The 19,885-nt window shown below is 40.9% G+C and overlaps 1 pseudogene; it reads right to left on the bottom strand.

Annotated features, from left to right (window-relative positions):
- Positions 1-8,003: 8,003 nt before the first annotated feature.
- Positions 8,004-9,295, bottom strand: LOC137205002 (small ribosomal subunit protein uS5-like; annotated as a pseudogene).
- Positions 9,296-19,885: the final 10,590 nt, after the last annotated feature.

Raw genomic sequence — 19,885 nt, 5'->3', positions numbered from 1 at the left:
TGATAAAAGTTAGAAACAGTTTAAATAATGGTTAAATAAATAATAGCATATCCCTTCAGTGGATTACACTGCAGCCATTTAAAAGAATGGTATAGGGCTTCCCTGGTGGTGCAGTGGTTGAGAATCTGCCTGCTAATGCAGGGGACACGGGTTCGAGCCCTGGTCTGGGAAGTATACCACATGCCGCAGAGCAACTGGGCCCGTGAGCCACAACTACTGAGCCTGCGTGTCTGGAGCCTGTGCTCCGCAACGAGAGGCCGCAACAGTGAGAGGCCTGCGCACCGCGATGAAGAGTGGCCCCCGCTCACCGCAACTAGAGAAAGCCCTCGCACAGAAACGAAGACCCAACACAGCCAAAAATAAATAAATTAATAAAATTAAAAAACAAAAGAATGGTATAGATCTAATTTGTATTAATAAAAAGGAATATCCATTTATAGTGTGGAGTAAACAACAAACAAACAAAAAACCTCACAATAGTTTATAAACTATGGATAATTTGCCATACTATTTTTCATATAGGGTATCTCCCAAACATTTCTGATCATGCATTTTTGTTTTAAACTGTTAGGAAATTCATAGGAATTCTATGCTAATATTTTCATATTTAAATCATAATAAAACATAAGATATCAAATGGCTTAAGTTGGGAGGTTTTAAATATCTATATACACCTTCATTTATTTTACTGAGAGTGAACCTCATGGGAAGAGCAAGTTAATAATATTTATAAGCTGATGAAGGGTTGGTCCCTATTGGTAGGTACAAAAGGATATTTTCTTCCAGTTGTCTACATGCCTTCTATAGAGATTAGAAGAATTCTGCCTGAAGTTTTAGCATCCCCGTCTGTACCTGATACATAAAATATTCCTCTGATTGTGTAAATTAAGTCTTCCAAGAATTAGAGATAATCCATTTCTAAAAAGCTTATTAAGAATTTTTTTCAGCCTCTGCTGGGTTTTAGTAATTAAGGAAGAAGAAAAAATTCAGTCTATATTCCATCTGTATTTAGTCTGCAAGTATAAAGAACCATAGACCCCGTAAAAGTCACATTTTCATTTTCTTAACAACTACTTTCTAATTGCACCCTTGAAATATATCCCATTAAATTGTTTGATGCTCCTTGGAAAAGGACCTATGTTATGTGATACATTCCTTTTGGACCTTAATACCAAGGAAATTGTCTCTGGAATAATTTCCTTATGTAATTTACTGAGTTTTCCTTTTTGATTTGGTGATTAGGAAGCTCAGTGTTAATATTTCAAACTCGCCTATAGTAACTGTGTTAGGCTATGTGGTAGGTGTTTTCCTATTCTACTTTCACTGATTCTAATTTAATTTAAACTTTTCTGTATGTGTCTCATAAACTATTTCATTCTTTATGGAAACTTTTATAATTTATATCTTACCTATTCATGAACAACTGGTCATTATTTTAATACCTATCATTTCTTATGGATTTATAAAAATGGTGTCTCCTACACACTTGAGTGATACAGGGAAAAGTTATTTTATTCTCTCCAGGCAAGACATGAAAAAGGAAAGTAAATAAACTAGCATTACTGCATACCTACCATGTGATAGGCACTGTCATAGGCAGTTTTTAGCATACATTATCTTTTTATCCCTTTAACAATCTTGTGAAATAAGATCCTACATTTAGATATGTTAAGTGATTTGCTGTCACACTGTTATTTAGGAGTGGACCTCAAATTCTGATTCTTTAAATCATGCTTTCTCCATTGTATTATAACCACCTCCAAATTTTATTACTGCTAGAGTCATCAGCAACTGCACCTTTAAAGCATTTTTCTAGGGCAGTACCTCTCAAACATTAATGTACAGATGAACCACCTGAAGATCTGGTTAAAATGCAGATTCTGATTCAGTAGGGCTGGGGAAGGGCCTGAGCGTCTGCACTTCTAACTGCATGCAGTTGGTGCTGATGCTGATTCTGTTGATCCTGGGCCACACTGAGTAGCAAATTTTCAGAGTGTGTTAACACCACGGTTATCTAAGTAGTTACTATGTCAAAGGTATGAAATTGAACAGATGCAGCATTTCTAAAATTGCCAACAGGGCTTCCCTGGTGGCGCAGTGGTTGAGAGTCCGCCTGCCGATTCAGGGGACACGGATTCGTGCCCCGGTCCGGGAAGATCCCACATGCCGCGGAGCGGCTGGGCCCGTGAGCCATGGCCGCTGAGCCTGCGCGTCCGGAGCCTGTGCTCCGCAACGGGAGAGGCCACAACAGTGAGATGCCCGCATACTGCTAAATAAATAAATAAATAAAATAAAATAAAATTGCCAACAAAATAATCAACGAATGCAGCTGAAACCTCACACCTAGTCTCACAATGGGACTCAAACCCAATCACACCTCACATGGGATTCGAATGTAGCCGAAAGTCAGATTGGGACTTGAGCCCACGGGCCGGGACTGAAACCCACGTCTTTTAATTAAAATCACTCACGTGGTATCCGGACCTACTGAAGCTCAGATTCTTTTATATATATATATATATATATATATATATATATATATAGGCTGCATTGGGTCTTCCTTGCTGTGTGCAGGCTTTCTCTAGTTGTGGCGAGCAGGGGCTACTCTTTTTTGGGGTGCACGTGGTTCTCTTTGCGGTGGCTTCTCTTGTTGTGGAGCATGGGCTGTAGGCACGCGGGCTTCAGTAGTTGTGGCACATGGGCTCAGTAGTTGTGGCTCACGGGCTCTAGAGCGCAGGCTCAGTAGTTGGGGCGCACGGGCTTAGTTGCTCCGCAGCACATGGGATCTTCCCAGACCAGGGATCGAACCCATGTCCCCTGCACTGGCAGGCGAATTCTTAACTACTGCACCACCAGGGAAGTCCTGAAGCTCAGGTTCCTTATGTCTTGGCACAGAAGGAATTCAGTGAGAGGCAAAGTGACAGGCAAGTAGATTTATTAATATAGGACTCTTGTGAGGGATACAAGCAGGCAGCCAAGGGGACTCTGCCCTGAGGACTAAGTGGGAAAGCAGGTTTATTCAGGGAGATACACACTCCATAGACAGAGTGTGGGCCATTTTTATGGCCTGGGTAATTTCATAGGCTAACAAGTGCGAGGATTATTCCAACTATTTTGGAGAAGGCACAGAGATTTCCAGGTATTGGGCCACCGCCCACTTTTTGGTCTTTTATGGTCGGCCTTGTAACTGTCATGGCACCTGTAGCATGCTAATGTATTACAATGAGCATATAATGAGGCTCAAGGTCTACTGAAAGTCGAATCTTCTGCCATCTTGGGCCGAATCAGTTCTAACCAGTTTATGTCTTATCCTCAATGGCTGTGTCATTCTTTTAAAGGTAGTGCCCTGCCCCCTTCCTTCCTGTTTCACAACTGTGTGCAGTGACTATATACAACTTAGAGAATCCTGAGGCTTTGCTTCCTGTGTATAACAGCCTTATGTGGGGTGGTATTACTCCCAAAGCAGACAATTCTTCAGATAACTAGAGGAAAAATCTAGTCAACTGAAAAAACCTCATTTCCTAATCATGTTGGTTAAGTATATTCTTTTCCAAGCTTGCCAGATTTCTGGATGAATCCAGCATTCATACAGATGACTCATGATACCCTAAGCTCCAATCTTTATTATCTTCCCTCCATTTCAGCCACCCTAGCAGTATGGGAGATTAGAGACACAGAATAACCCTCTCTCTCTCTCTCTCACACACACACACACACACAAACACACACACACACAAACCTTCATAGAACATGAGAAACATCTGTTCAAATACATTATTGAGCTAGCAAAAAGTTAGGAACACTCAGAGGCCAAAGCCAAGTGAAAGCAGGAATTTGGAGAGGAAAAGAAGCACAAAAGGAAGATTTTATAGGGGGTGGAGGGTATCTTCTAAATTCTGGTGACCTTGAACTAGAGTTCTAATGGTCATGAAGGATATGGGAACAGGAAACAAGGCCAAGACCCCAGCCAAGGTAGCGAGTCTAATAGGAGATCCTCACAAACAAACTAGGACACCTTACCTGTCTTGACCTTGGCTTTAGATAGAAGGGAAGGAAAAGCTACCCAAATAATTTGCAAATACAAGCAAAGATTCGTGGCCCAATTCAAACTACCTTTTTTTTTTTTTTTGCGGTACGTTGGCCTCTCGCTGTTGTGGCCTCTCCCGTTGCGGAGCACAGGCTCCGGATGCGCAGGCTCAGCGGCCATGGCTCACGGGCCCAGCCGCTCCGCGGCATGTGGGATCTTCCCAGACTGGGGCACGAACCCACGTCCCCTGCATCGGCAGGTGGACTCTCAACCACTGCGCCACCAGGGAAGCCCTCAAACTACCTCTTGTTAGGAGATAATTCTTCATGACTCTGTCAAGTTTCTGCACATCTTGTGAGCAGAGGTACTGTCTTTTCAACAGTTTATATAATGAGCAGTCTTGGAGGATAATGATGGCACCTCCTTCTGGAGACAGATTTGCTTACAACCTTGGAAAATAGCCATAACGTCTACCTCTGGGAAAAAAGGCAGTCATGCTTACTGCCCATTATAAAATATCCATGTTCTATAAGTTCTGTGTTCCTTTCCGGTAGTGAGACCTACTGCATGTATAGATGTCACCTAGCCCACTTTGTGTGCCCTGTGGGAATTGGGACTTGGGGAGCCAACACAAATGCTGACACTCTGTTATTGGTTTGAGTAATAACCTGCCCTTAGTCTCTGTCACAAGAGTAGCATGTCTTCTGCTAAAATCCATGCAACTATGGCAGGCTAACTGTGGCAGGTAAAATCTCAGACCTTTCACAGTTCTTAATGTCTAGGTGGCCCCAAACACTTTATGCTGAAATTTTATTTTAAATTGGTCCTAGATTGGTAGTACCCATAGACAGCTAGTATAAGCAAAAGAAAATCCTCTCTAGAGAACACCCTTCAACTCAGGCCTCAAACATTTCCCACAGATAATGTAAAGGAGCCATGAGCTTTTAGTCAATTTATAAAACACACAAGAAAAAAAGGCATGATGAGTTAGAAGCAATTTCAGAAAAGCTTCAGATATTAGAATTGCTACAGAATATAAAATAAGTGTGTTTAACATCTTTAAAGAAATAAAAGATAAGGTTGAAAATTTGAGTAAGAAACAAGAGGTTGTTAAAAAATGACTAGTCAATTGCAAAGGAACCAAATAAGACCTCTAGAAATGAAATATATAATTGTTGAAGTGAAAATTTTAATGAACGGGTTAAACATCATTAGAAATGTAGCTGAAAAGAGAATTAGTACACTGGAAAATAGATCTACAGAAATTACCCAGAATGTAATGGAGAGCAAATAGGAAATGTAAGATTACAAGCCATGAAAGATAGAGTAAAAAGGTTGATATATGTTGAATCAGAGTCCAGAAGAAAAGAATGAAGAGGCAATATTAAAATGATAATGGCTGAAATTTTTCCAGAATTGGTGAAAGAAACTGTTAGTTTCCTACCACAATGTAACAAATTACCATAATTTAATGGCTTAAGACAACACAAATTTATTATCTTACAATTCTGTAGGTGAAAAGTCCAATTCAAGTCTCACTGGGCTAAAATCAAGATGTTGGCAGGTCTGTGTTCCTTTTTGGAGTCTCTAGTAGAACATCTATTTGCTTGACCTTTGCAATTTCTAGAAGCTGCCTATATTCCTTGGTTCCTGGCCCTCTTCCTCCATCTTCAAAACCAGCAACAGCAGGTCAAGTTTTTCTCATATCACATCATTTCTGACCCTTCCTTTTCTGCCTCCCTTTTCCATAATGAAGGACCTTTGTGATTATATTAGGCTCACCTGGATAATCTAAGATCATCTCTCTATTTTAAAGTCATCTAATTAGCAATCTTATTTTCATCTGCAACCTTAATCCATCTTTGTCAGGTAACCTAACATATTCATAGGTTCTGAAGATTAGGACATGGACATCTTTGAGGGTTTATTAATCTGCCTACCATAGACATTAATCTACATGTCCAAGAATCCCAATAAATTTTAAGTAGAATAAAAAGAACCTATGCCTAGTCAAAATCCATAGTCATGTCATAAGGAAACTTCAGAATGCCAAAGACAAAGAGAATATATGAAAACAGCCAGGGAGAAGAGAGATTTCCTACAAGTGGACAATAATTATACTAATAGTTGACCTAATGCAACAACTCAAGTCAAAGGCAAAAGAATATCTTTATTCTTTTAAGAACAAATAATAGTCAACTTACACTTATTTACCCAAAAATTATATTTTAAGAACAAGTGATGGGGAGGGGATAAACTGAGAGATTGGGATTGACATATGTACACTAATATGTATAAAATAGAAAAGTAATAAGAACCTGCTGTATAAAAAATAAATAAAATTCAAAAAACAAAAACGCTTTGGGTGACTTTGATTGTTTGCTGATTTTCAGAAGTGTTTTGTGTGTGTTTTATGGGGGAAAGAGAAGGAACTCTTAAATAAATCTAAAAGAAAAAAACCACGTGATTAACAATTTTCTAACCAAGTGTAAACTCAGAGAATTTTCCACTCAAAGACACTCAAGATCTTCTAAAGGGCACACTAGGCTGCAATTAAGCACACATGGATCTGAGATGCAAAAAAGAATGATGAAAAAAGAAACTGCAGAATATGCATTAGCCAGACTTTTACTACAATGTGCTGCATAATAAACCACACCATAAATTTACCAACAATAAGCATTTATTCCCATGCTTACTGGTCTGCAGGCCCACTATGGTTTAGCTGATCTAGGTTGCCTCAGCTCTGCATCAAGCTTCAGGCTGCAGGTTGGGCTCAGGCTTGCTCTTCTTGTCTTACTCTGGGTGCAAGGGCTGAAGGGGAAGTAACTATTGTTGACCAGTGTGTGCATCTCCCACTAGATTGCAAGTACTTTGGGGAATGGCGAGGAGCATACTTTATTCACTATGGAATTCCTGGTAGCTTGTACTTTGCCTAATACCAAGTGGGAATTCAAGAAGTTTTTGCTAAAGAGATGCATAAATCAACCATAATTGCCATTATGAATTGTAAGTATGTTACAGTTATGGATTGCATTCATAATTGCCAAAGAGCCCAGCAAGTGTTAGTACTTAGTACATGTCCAATAATATATTTCAGCACTTTAAAGGAAAGAGAGAGGCACTTCCCTGGTGTTCCAGTGGCTAAGACTCTGTGCTCCCAATGCAGGGGGCCTGGGTTCGATCCCTAGTCAGGGAACTAGATCCCAAGCACTGTAGCAAAAAAGATCCCGTGTGCCGCAACTGAGACCCAGCGCAGCCATATAAGTAAGTATTTTAAAAAAAGAAAAAGGAAGGAGAGAGGGAGGGAAGAAAGGAGGTAAAAAGAAAGGAGAGAATTTGATAGATTTTTAAAGTAAATGTATCTAAAATGACCTGTGCTTACCTACTAAACCTTTCAATCACTTGGCCTGTTGATAACAAAATAATTTTCTATTGTTAACATGGCCTTTTGAAGATAGGTCTCCAAAATACAGAGACAATGTTTAAGTTGAAGTATAGTTGATTTACAATGTTGTGTTAATTTCTGCATTACAGCAAAGTAATTCAGTTATACATATATATATATATTCTTTTCCATTATGGCTTATTACAGGATATTGAATATAGTTCCCTGTGCTATACAGTAGGTCTGTATCTGCTTTATATATAGCAGTTTGTATCTATTAATTCCAAACTCCTAATTTATCCCTCTTCCATTCCCTTTCTCCTTTGGTAACCGTAAGTTTATTTTCTATATCTTTGAGTCTGTTTCTGTTTTGTAAATAGTTTCATTTGTGTAATATTTTAGATCCCACATGTAAGTGATATCATATGGCATTTGTCTTTATCTTTCTGATTTACTTCACTTAGTATGACAATCTCTAGGTCCATTCATGTTGCTGCAAGTGGCATTATTTCATACTTTTATATGGCTGAGTAGTATTCCATTGTGTATATATATCTCACATCTTATTTATTTTTTAAACCAGCTTCATTCACTTTATTTTTCTCATATAAAACTATGTGGTGGCTCCAGCTGGAGCCTGGGTCCTCTGCAGGGAAGCTCTGGTGTGGGTCTCTACAAGGTGGTCAGTGAATTGCTGACATGGAGACTTGGTGAACACCGTCTCTTTCCAGAGATCAGGAGTGAGATAACTGTAGGTCTTGGAATGGCATCAAAAGTGGTCTTGGGGGCTTCCCTGGTGGTGCAGTGGTTGGGAATCTGCCTGCCAATGCAGGGGACACGGGTTTGAGCCCTAGTCTGGGAAGATCCCACATGCTGTGGAGCAACTAGGCCCATGCGCCACAACTACTGAGCCTGTACTCTAGAGCCCGTGAGGCACAACTACTGAGCCCACATGCTACAACTGCTGGAGCCCTCGCACCTGGGGCCTGTGCTCCGCAGCAGGAGAAGCCACCACAATGAGAGGCCCGTGCACCACAATGAAGGGTGGCCCCCACTCGCCGCAACTAGAGAAGGCCCGCACGCAGCAGCAAAGACCCAATGCAGCCAAAGATAAATAAATTAAATAAATAAATTTTTTAAAAATTAAAAAAAAAGTGGCCTTAGTGAAGTTGCCTAGTGTGGTGGTGCAGCTCCTGGGAGAGGTGTAGCAGTCATTGATTCTGGCCATCTTCAGTAGCTCCTTGGGCACAGGGGCTGAGATGATGCCAGTGCCCCTGGGAGCAGGGATGAGGCACACCAGCACAGAGCCACAGTGGCCAGTCACCCTGCAAGGGACGGTATGGGGCTTGGCTGATCTTGTTCCCTCAGTAGCATCACCACACATGGACGATGGAGAGCTTGGCCAGAATGATGGCCTCATGGGTGGCAGTGGCTACCTCCTTACAGCGCTCGACACCCAAACCAACATGTCCATTGTAATTCCCAATGGCGACAAATGCCTTGAACCTGGTCCACTAGCCAGCACGGGTGTGATTTTACACAGGCATAATCTTCAAAACCTCGTCCTTGAGGGATGCCCCCAAGAAAAAATCAATGATCTCAGATTCCTTGATGGACAGAGAGAAGAGATAGATCTTCAGGGACTTGATCTTCATGTCCTTGACCAGGCAGCCCAGCTTGGTGTTGGGGAGCCACTCCTTGTGGCTCCTTGTCCTCAGCCTTGCCTCCGTGAGCCCTGCCGTCTCTGCCCCCACCGAGACCCGGGCCAAAACCCCGGACCCAGACGCTGCTACCAAAGCCTCTGCAGAAGACACTGGGGCCTCCCATTCCAGGGCCCCGGGGCCTCTGGGTCCTCCCGCAGCACTGCCGTCATCCACCATTTGGTGTTTTTACAGCGAAGAAGCTATACCACATCTTCTTTATCCATTCATCTGAATATGGACATTTAGATTGCTTCCATGTCTTGGCTATTGCAAATAGTGCTACTATGAACATTGGGGTGCATGTGTCTTTTCGAGTTAGAGTTTTCTCCAGATACATGCCCAGGGGTAGGATTGCACGATCACATGGCAACTCTGTTTTCAGATTTTTAAGGAACTTCCATAATATTTTCCATAGTGGCTGCACCAGTTTACATCCCCACCAACAGTGTAGGAGGGTTGCCTTTTCTCCACACCCTGTCCAGCATATTCTACTTGTAGACTTTTCTTTTTTTTTTTTTTTTTTTTTTGGCGGTACGCGGACCTTTCACTGTTGTGGCCTCTCGCGTTGCGGAGCAACAGGCTCCGGACGCGCAGGCTCAGCGGCCATGGCTCACGGGCCCAGCCGCTCCGCGGCATGTGGGATCTTCCCAGACCGGGGCACGAACCCGTGTCCCCTGCATCGGCAGGCAGACTCTCAACCACTGTGCCACCAGGTAAGCCCTATTTGTAGACTTTTTAATGATGGCCATTCTGACCAGTGTGAGGTGGTACCTCATTGTAGTTCTGATTTGCATTTCTCTGTTAGTGATATTGAGCATCTTTTCATGTGCCTTGTGGCCATCTGTATGTCTTCTTTGGACAAATGTCTTTTTAGTTCTTCTGCCCATTTTTTGATTGGGTTGGTTTTTTTTGTTGTTGTTATTGAGTTGTATGATCTGTTTGTATATTTTGGAAATTAAACCCTTGTCAGCTGCATCATTTGCAAATATTTTCTCCCAGTCTGAAGGTTATCTTTTCATTTTTGTTTATGGTTTCCTTTGCTGTGCAAAAGCCTATAAGTTTGATTAGGTCCCATTTTGTTTATTTTTGCTTTCATTTCTGTTGCCTTGGCAGACTAACCTAAGAAAACATTGGTACAATTCATGTCAGAGAATGTTTTGCCTATGTTCTCTTCTAGGAGATTTATGGTGTCATGTCTCATACTTAAGTCTTTAAGCCATTTTGAGTTTATTTTTGTGTATGGTGTGAGGGTGTGTTTTAACTTCTTTGATTTACATCAGCTGTCCAGCTTTCCCAATACTACTTGCTGAAGAGACTGTCTTTTCTCCATTGTATATTCTTGCAGAGGTATTTTTTTAATTCATAAGTTATCTATCTGCTTTTATATTTGAACTTAAAATGTTTTTTAAACTTTTATGAGAAGTTCTGAAATGAATTTTATAAATTTACATTGAAACATGACTATTTATGCCTGAAAGTTCTTTTGAAATTAAAAGATTAGAAAACCTTATTTTAATTTTCTTTAATTAAGGGTTTTTTAAAATTTTTTAGTTTAATATTTTTATAATATCTAGATTAAGGCTACTTTATTTCTAAAGGAATCACTGGGTCTGAAGGTTTTCCCTGTCTACTCCTGTTCCCCCTCCTTTTATCTTTCACAGACATAACCCTCAATAAATCTATTGTGCTCCTAATTCCTTCTTGACATCTATTTCCTACAAGACCCAGTCTTCATAAACACTGACCATATATTCATTTTTCAGTAAACAGACTCTCAAGAAGAGAATTTGGGGATTGGATTGTTTACCTAGCATAGCATAAATGAAGTGAAATTGGAACACTAGTAAAACATGCAGGGCTGCTTCATGGGCCTCTGGGCCTCACTCTCAGAAAGGCCTCATACTTAATTTTATCTTTGAACTTGTGTTTTGTAAGTGAAGTTCAACGGGACAATAAAGTAGTCCTTTGGGTAAGGGAGATACACTTGGGGAGAAAGGAGGCAGCACATGCAGACACAGGTTCAGACCTGTGGGCATAGCAGACAAGCCTGGGTGTTCAGCAATTGGTCTGACAGCCCAGCACACTTGCCTATAGCTGGGCCAGGGTCTGGGTCCAGACTGGTATTGGTGATGGTGGTAGCAGCAGCACAGAAAACAGAGGTGGCACCCCCTTCTTCCTATAAAAGCCTTTCATTTTGTACAGCTCTTCAGAGGGAGCTCCTTTCTATTTGCTAGATGGAATGCAGTCCAATTCATGAATCATTGAATAAAGTCAGTTAGACCTTTAAATTTACTTAGTTGAATTTTGGTTTTTTAACAATTCCAAGAGTTTACAAATAAAAACTGAATTTAAACATTGTCACATTTAACAGAAAAGAATACTGTTTTCATACAAAGCTTCAGGTGAACAAATTATTAAGAATGATGACAATTTTAAATTAATTTTTCCTTTTAATTGAAGAATGCATAGACAGCCATCTTGAATTTATACAAATCAGAAAACCACTTTCAATTTCTTATATGACTGTTACAATTACAGGAAATGTCAGAGGAAACATTAAATTTTCATTTACAATGAAATTCAGACTTAAATGAAACTGATGTATATGCAGAGTTGTCTTTTTAGAAAAATTATTCCATCTGAATTATTAGATCTATACAAATTAAAAGATATATTTCAAAATAATTTATCAGAAACTTAGCCCAATATTATCATAGTCTGTATAATGCCTTTTTTTCTATAAAATACTCTTAATAGCTCCAGTAACAGTTGCATCAGCAGAAAAGTCCTTTTCAAATTTTAAAATTATCAAAAATTATTTGCCATCTGGCATTTACCAAGACCACCTGGTGTAGCTTTCAATTACACTGATTGAAAATGAAGTTGCTAAAAGTATCATGATGGCCTACTATAATGAATTTGCAGACAAGCAAGCCAGAAAAATCTTATGATCAATCAAAATATCACATTAATAAAGTATTATTTATTAAACATTATGACACAAAAATCAGTTTTTAGTAATTTTATGTTGTGACTCACCTCTGTATGTTTTATAAATAATAAAAAATTTTTAAAGGAAAATGTTTTATATTTTAGTACCTTTGATAGCACTTGTTTCCTGCTTTTTGAACAAGGGTTCTCATGTTTTCATTTTGTACTGGGCCAGGCAAATTATGTAGCTGGCCCTGAATCCATGACATGTGTATCAGTCAGGGTTCTACCATACAAACAGAACCCATCATATATATAACATATACATACATGTACTGTTTCTCTCATACACACACACATATATATATATATATGTATATTGCAAGAACTGTTACCTTAAGCAATCTTGGGGGCTGGCTAGGCAAGACTGAAGTCTTGAGGGCAGGCCCTCAAGCTAGGAACTCAGGCAGAAACTGAAGCTACTGCCCATTAGATGCAATGTCTTCCTTGGGTGTTTTCTTAAGGCCATTGAACTGACTGGATGAGAATAATCATCTAATTAATAACAATAATAGAGGATAATCTCCTTAAAGTCAAAGACAACAGAAATTAATCCCATCCCACCTACAAAATTCCTAATAGCAACATCTGGGTTAGTGTTTGATTGAATAACTAGGTGCTATAACCTAGCCAAATTAACACATAAAACTAAGCATTACAGGATGGGACAACAACATGATTCCTTAAAATGTAATCTGTTTGGGAGGAAGTGTCCAAAAAAACAAGGCTTTGAGAATTCAAGTATGGGCTAGTCTAGTATAGTAATAAAGATGACCACAAGGTGAGATTTCTTTTAGTTGTACTGGAGAATAAAAGAATATTCAGGACTTTCCTGGTGGCGCAGTGGTTAAGAATGCAGGGGACATGGGTTCGATCCCTGGTCCAGGAAGATCCCACATGCCGCAGGGCAACTAAGCCCTGTGCCACAACTACTGAGCCCTCGTGCTGCAACCACTGAAGCCGATGTGCCTAGAGCCTGTGTTTTGCAACCAGAGAAGCCACCGCAATAAGAAGCCCGAGCACCGCAATGAAGAGTAGGCCCTGCTCGCCGCAACTAAAGAAAGCCCACGTGCAGCAACGAAGACCCAACGCAGCCAAAAATAAAAAAGAATATTCAGTAAGAACATGAAAATGTCAGGGTGTTGAGCTCTGAGCTGAAGGAATAGGTAGAGAACCAGAGAAATTCTATGATAACCTTAAAAGAATTGATCTCGCAACTGCCTGGCAGACAAGGCCCCAAATTTAATTTTGCAGATAGAATTACAACAGAATACACAACCTCACCAAGTCTTTTCTGTTAAGATTAGGATATTAGTTGGGAAGGAGGGAAATTCTTGAGACTTGAGTTAGGGATATTTGGATGGACTCTGACAAAACTGGGAATCTTGTACCTTCAAATTTCCCTGCACCTGCCTTGCTGGTGAAGATAGAACCTCCTTACCTACCTGAGTTTAAGGATCTATCAAACCTTGCCTTAAAGCAGTAATCTTGCTCTAGGGCAGCAGTCCCCAACCTTTTTGGCACCAGGGACTGGTTTCATGGAAGACAGTTTTTCCATGGACGGGGTGGGGGTGGGGGTGGTTTCAGGATGATTCAAGTGCATTACATTTATTGAGCACTTTATTTCTACTATCATTACATTGTAATATATAATGAAATAATTATACAACTCACCATAATGCTGACAGGAGGCAGAGCTCAGAAGGTAATGAGAGCGATGGGAGCAGCTGTAAATACAGATGAAGCTTCCATAGCTTTCCCACCACTCACCTCCTGCTGTGCAGCCCAGTTCCTAGCAGGCCAAGGACTGCTACGGGTCTGTGGCCCGTGGGTTGGGGCCCCCTGCTCTAGGGGATGCCTAATCTCCTGAAGACCCACCCCCACCTTCCTTTCTGCCTCCAGAAGCCAGTTAGCTCCCAGGATGCCCTAAGCGGGAAAGCGCACTGTTCCGAAGAGATATGCAAATGTGTGTTAATAGGAAACTGGGAAACTTGTGAGAATGGATTCTAAGAGTTTTAGAGCAAGGAAGATGGAACATAACACCAAGTTGGGCAAAATTTATCAATCTAAAGGTTCTGACTTGTGAGTCTGAATTCAACATTCAAACTGGAGCAGCTGAGATTAGTTTGCTTGATGAGCAACTAACAGCTTGCTTGATTAGTTGACTGAAACCTAGACTGAGCAGTGATTATTTGAAAAGAAGACATCCTGGTTTAAGTTCTATTTGTGATTGATTTTTCAAATATTCAAAGTAGTGTTTGAAATGCAGAAGAAACATATGATCATTGTAAAACCATTTATCTAGTAAAAAGGTATATAATATAAAAAATTAGTACCCAGACTGGTGATTTCATTCCCCAGAAGTAACCACTGTTAACTGTTTGGTGTGCATCTTCCAAATCTTTTTCTTTTAATGTGTATGTAAATATGTTTATTCTTTTTTTATATTGTATGTGAATATAAAGACATACTTTTTAAGGACTGAGAGTAGGAATAAATCACATTACTACCAGGAATGCAGGAAAGAATGCAAGGAGTGTTGAAACCCTGCAACTCAGATAGGGACTTGAACCTGGTCTTTTAATTGAGATCACACACCTGGTCTCAGGAATTAATGAAGCTCAGGTTCTTGATGTCTTGTCGCAGAGAGAATTCAGTGAGAGACAAAGTGATAGGTAAGAAGTTGGATTTATTTAGAGAGAAACACACTTCACAGAGTTTGGGCCATCTCAGAAGGAGAGAAGCCCCGAAATATGGCGTGGTTAGTTTTTATGGGCTGGGTAATTTCATAGGCTAATGAGTGGGAGGATTATTCCAACTATTGGTGGGAAGGGGCAGATATCTCCAGGAATTGGGCCACCACCCACTTTTTGGCCTTTTATGGTTAGCCTCGGAACTGTCATGGCGCTGGCGGGTGTGTCATTGAGCATGCTAACGTATTATAATGAGCATATGATGAGGTTCAGGGTGCACTGGAAGTCGAGTATTCCGCCATCTTGGACCTAGTTCTAACCAGTTTTTGTCATGTCCTATGGCTATGTCATTCTTTTAAAGGTTGTGCCCTGCCCCCTTCCCTCCTGTTTCAGTGTCATCACTACAAGGATTCTACATCCTAAATTTTCTAAGCTGAAACAGATTTCAATATTCTACCCCCTTATTGGACTATCAATCAAATCAAAAACTAGATACCTCAGAAACTAGATACAAAAGCCCTGTACTTGATTTATTTTTGATTTGGATTTGGAACTGTTACAGATCTGACAAAGGATGTATCCTGCAAACAGTTATGAAATATTCCCTGTGCCCTGGCCCTCATATGACAAACAGATCCACCTCATGAAATCCTGCAAATTCAGCCTTCTAATTAGGGCTCAACTAATACATTGTGAAGTGTCTTTTTTTTTTTTTTTGGCCACGGGATTTTATTTCTCCGACCAGGGATCAAACCAATGCCCCCTGCATTGGGAGAGCAGAGTCTTAACCACTGGACCACCAGGGAAAACTTCCCCACTGTGAAGTTTTGAGTAAATTTTTCACCTCTCTAAGCCTCAATTTCCTCCTTAATAAAAAAGGGCTGGGGCTTCCCTGGTGGCGCAGTGGTTGAGAGTCCGCCTGCCGATGCAGGGGACACGGGTTCGTGCCCCGGTCCGGGAAGATCCCACATGCCGGAGCGGCTGGGCCAGTGAGCCATGGCCGCTGATCCTGCACGTCCGAAGCCTGTGCTCCGCAACGGGAGAGGCCACACCAGTGAGAGGCCCGTGTACCGCAAAAAAAAAAAAAAAAAAAGGGCTAATAACACCTACCTCACAAGATTAATGGAAGGAACAAATGAAAGGATATTTATATGAAGATGGATTTAAAACATAAATCATCATAGAAATAAAGGTCATTATTATCTCAATATTACTTTATGTAATAATAACTTACTATGTGCAGGCACCCTTCTAAGGGCTTTACGTGTATTAACTATTTCAATTAATTAAAACAAGGTTTAATAAGATGCATAACAAATAATTATTCATTTTATATACTGTGAAGACTTTAATTATTTCATTTAATCTTCAAAACGACTCTGTAGGAAGTTACTACTAACACAATCTCCATTTTGCTTATGAGGAAGCTGAGGAATACAGAGCTTAAGTAACTCGCATGAGGTCACTTACCTGGAAAGTGGCAGTGCTGGGATTTGAATTCAAATGCTACTGTACCTATCATTTTGTGTGCAAATTATGTGAGCCAGAAATCTTGATAATTTTTTTCTTTATTTTATATTGTGCTTAATTTTGTAATATTTCTCTTAAGTAATCTATTTGGAAGTATTAGGAAAACAAGCCCAAATTTCTTTTCCTTTTTTTGGCCATGCCATGCGGGGATTTTAGTTCCCTGACCAGGGATCAAACCCAAGCCCTGGTAATGAGAGTGCAGAGTCCTAACCACTGGACAGCCAGGGAATTCCCCAAGCCCAAATTTATTTATTGGATGTCATAATACAAAGCTAAATTTCATCCTAAATTTTCATGCACAGCTATAATAAAACATGTTTTCTTCATTTCTGGTGAAGACAATGTTTTTCCAGTTCCCCAAATGGTGAGGCATATCAAAGACATTGTTAGCAACAGATTCCTGGGCCCCAGTCAAGACTCAATGAATCAGGATGTCCAGGGTAGAGACCTGATAATCTACAAATTTGATAAGTGGCCCAGATTCTAGGGATGTTTGGGAAACTAAAGTATAGAGGAAATGGGCTCCTGAATCCTAATAGCCCTTAGCTTTGCTTAAGATTTTTTGACCATCCCTTTCATAGAAATATGTTATCTTATCACTCCTTAGAAATTTAAAAAATTATTTCACGATTTTATTATGGTCTGTGATGAAGAGCTGATTTTAAATATAAAATACTTTAGAATTATTATTAAAAATAATGTCAGTTCATTTTAATATGTTGTTTAATAATATCGATCACACACATGTTTGTGTCTGAGGGAACCCAGTAAGCATTATCTCTCTTCCCCACCTGCGATCTGAACTAATTGAGAGATAAGACAGGGTAGGTATGTGAAGAACCAAGTTATCCTCTTTATTAATATTAAAAGCGGATATTAGAGAATATGGCTTACATCTGTGGGCATGAGGGCTTCCTAACTCTGAACTCCTATGCAGGCATATTTGCCTGTCTTGTCACAGGTAATGCTGAAAAACCACAGGCTACACTTGAAGAGACCAGCCCCTTTCCCCATGTGACATTAGTCAGGACACACCTAGAGGCTGCCAGCTATCAGGAGGATGGAACTGAGTGGGATACACATACCTGGTTTCTTCCCCCAAATTCATTAATCAAATTACTTACCTTAGCTAAGAGGCATAGGGGAAAGTAGCTTGGATTGTTAGGCTAGTGAATCCCTCTTCACAGAAAAGGAAACATTTCCCATTTCACAAGAGAAATATGCTGTTTAATTTACTTTAAATTCATCGTGTTAAAAAAAAAAAGCATAGTTTGTTGATTTTTAAAAATCTTTAGCATGTTCTTGGTTTTGTTGTTGTTGTTGTTGTTTTTTGCGGTATGCGGGCCTCTCACTGCTGTGGCCCCTCCCGCCATGGAGCACAGGCCATGGACGCGCAGCTCATGGGCCCAGCCGCTCCACAGCATGTGGGATCTTCCCGGACCAGGGCACGAACCCGTGTCCCCTGCATCGGCAGGCGGACTCTCAACCACTGCGCCACCAGGGAAGCCCCATGTTCTTGTTTTTAAGACAAAATGCGTGGGCTTCCCCGGTGGTGCAGTGATTAAGAATCTGCCTGCCAATACAGGGGACACAGGTTCGATCTCTGGTGGGGGAAGATCCCACATGCTGCGGAGCAAATAAGCCCGCGCGCCACAACTACTGAGGCTGCATGCCGCAACTACTACAGCCCGCGTGCGTAGAGCCCATGCTCCACAACAAGAGAAGCCATGACAATGAGAAGCCCGCGCACCGCAATGAAGAGTAGCCCCCGCCCACCCACCGCAACCAGAGAAAGCCCACGTGCAGCAAAAAAGACCCAACACAGCCAAAAATAAATAAAATAAATTTTTAAAAAAAAATTTTTTTTTAATTGCTGTACGCGGGCCGCTCACTATTGTGGCCTTTCCCGCTGCGGAGCACAGGCTCCAGACGCGCAAGCTCAGCGGCCATGGCTCACGGGCCCAGCCGCTCCGTGGCATGTGGGATCCTCCCGGACTAGGGCACGAACCCGTGTTCCCTGCATCGACAAGCAGACTCGCAGCCACTGCGCCACCAGGGAAGACCCCTAGTTCAACACTTTTAAGTGTTAGAAACATCTTGATGTACCATATGAAATTTTTTTTTCTTTTTTAGTTGCATTGGGTCTTCGTTGCTGCGCGCAGGCTTTCTCTAGTTGCAGCAAGCCCCCTCTTTGTTACGGTGCAGGGCTTCTCACTGCGGTGGCTTTTCTTATTGTAGAGCACGGGCCCTAGAGCGTGCGGGCTTCAGTAGTTGCTGCGCATGGGCTCTAGGGTGCACTTGGGCTTCAGTAGCTGTGGTTCGCAGGCTCTAGAGCGCAGGCTCAGTAGTTGTGGAGCACAGACTTAGTTGCTCCATGGCATGTGGGTACTTCCCGCACCAGGAATCAAACCCATGTCCCCTGCATTGGCAGGTGGATTCTTAACCACTGCGCCACCAGGGAAGTCCCTACCATATGAAATTTTGATCAGGAAATGCAATGAAGCTCATGGGGAGTTGTATAGCATAGTGATTAATGGGGAGGGTTCTGGAGACAAACTGCTCAGATTTGATTCTGTAGTTCAAGCTGTATGACTTTGGGCAGCTTACTTAACCTTAGTTTTACTATCTATAAAGTGGCGATAATGACAGTATCTACTTAGAATGTAAAGGAGATGAAGCATGCAGAATTAACATCTCTCCAACTTGTATAAATTAGGTGCTCAATATTAGCAGTGTTTATATATTTTAGGCATATTAAGTTTGCCAGAAAAAAAAGGAAAGTTATCCTAGACATAGAATAGGGGATGAATATGCAAAAGTAAATAACAAGCACAGGTCACTTTAGACAATAATATGCTTTTATTTAAAAATGTGTGTAGGGCTTCCCTGGTGGCACAGTGGTTGAGAGTCTGTCTGCCAATGCAGGGGACACGGGTTCGAGCCCTGGTCTGGAAAGATCCCACATGCCGCGGAGCAACTAGCCCCGTGAGCCACAATTGCTGAGCCTGCGCGTCTGGAGCCTGTGCTCCGCAACAGGAGAGGCCGCGATGGTGAGAGGCCCGCACACCGCGATGAAGAGTGGCCCCCACTTGCCGCAACTAGAGAAAGCCCTCGCACGGAAACGAAGAGCCAACACAGCCACAAATAAATAAATAAATAAATAAAATTTTAAAAAAATAAAAATAAAAATGTGTGTAAACTGGATTAGAGTCAAACCAAGAGCTTCTTGTTTAAAAGGGAACTCTGGTAAATTCTTCTGTAACAATATATTTTCTAATGTGTATTATGTAGCTATTGATGTTTGGATTTCCTCTCCACCTTCCATAATAATTGGGAAATATCTGTTCTGTAACCCATAGCCATATCAAATAAAAGCATATATTCTAGCCTTATCTTAAAAGTAAATAATAAATGTTATTGCAACGATAATAAATATTTTAAGGAATTGCTGATTTTGATCTTTATGCTTTTTCATTTTGATAACAAACTTCTGATGGAAACCTCATGATATCAATATATGAGTCTCAGTTTTAGTACTTAAGATGTAACAATG

This window comes from Pseudorca crassidens, chromosome 13 (assembly GCF_039906515.1).
Source record: "Pseudorca crassidens isolate mPseCra1 chromosome 13, mPseCra1.hap1, whole genome shotgun sequence".
Lineage (NCBI taxonomy): Eukaryota > Metazoa > Chordata > Mammalia > Artiodactyla > Delphinidae > Pseudorca > Pseudorca crassidens.
The sequence above is the reverse complement of the archived record's forward strand: the minus strand, read 5'-3'. Positions and strand labels throughout refer to the sequence as shown.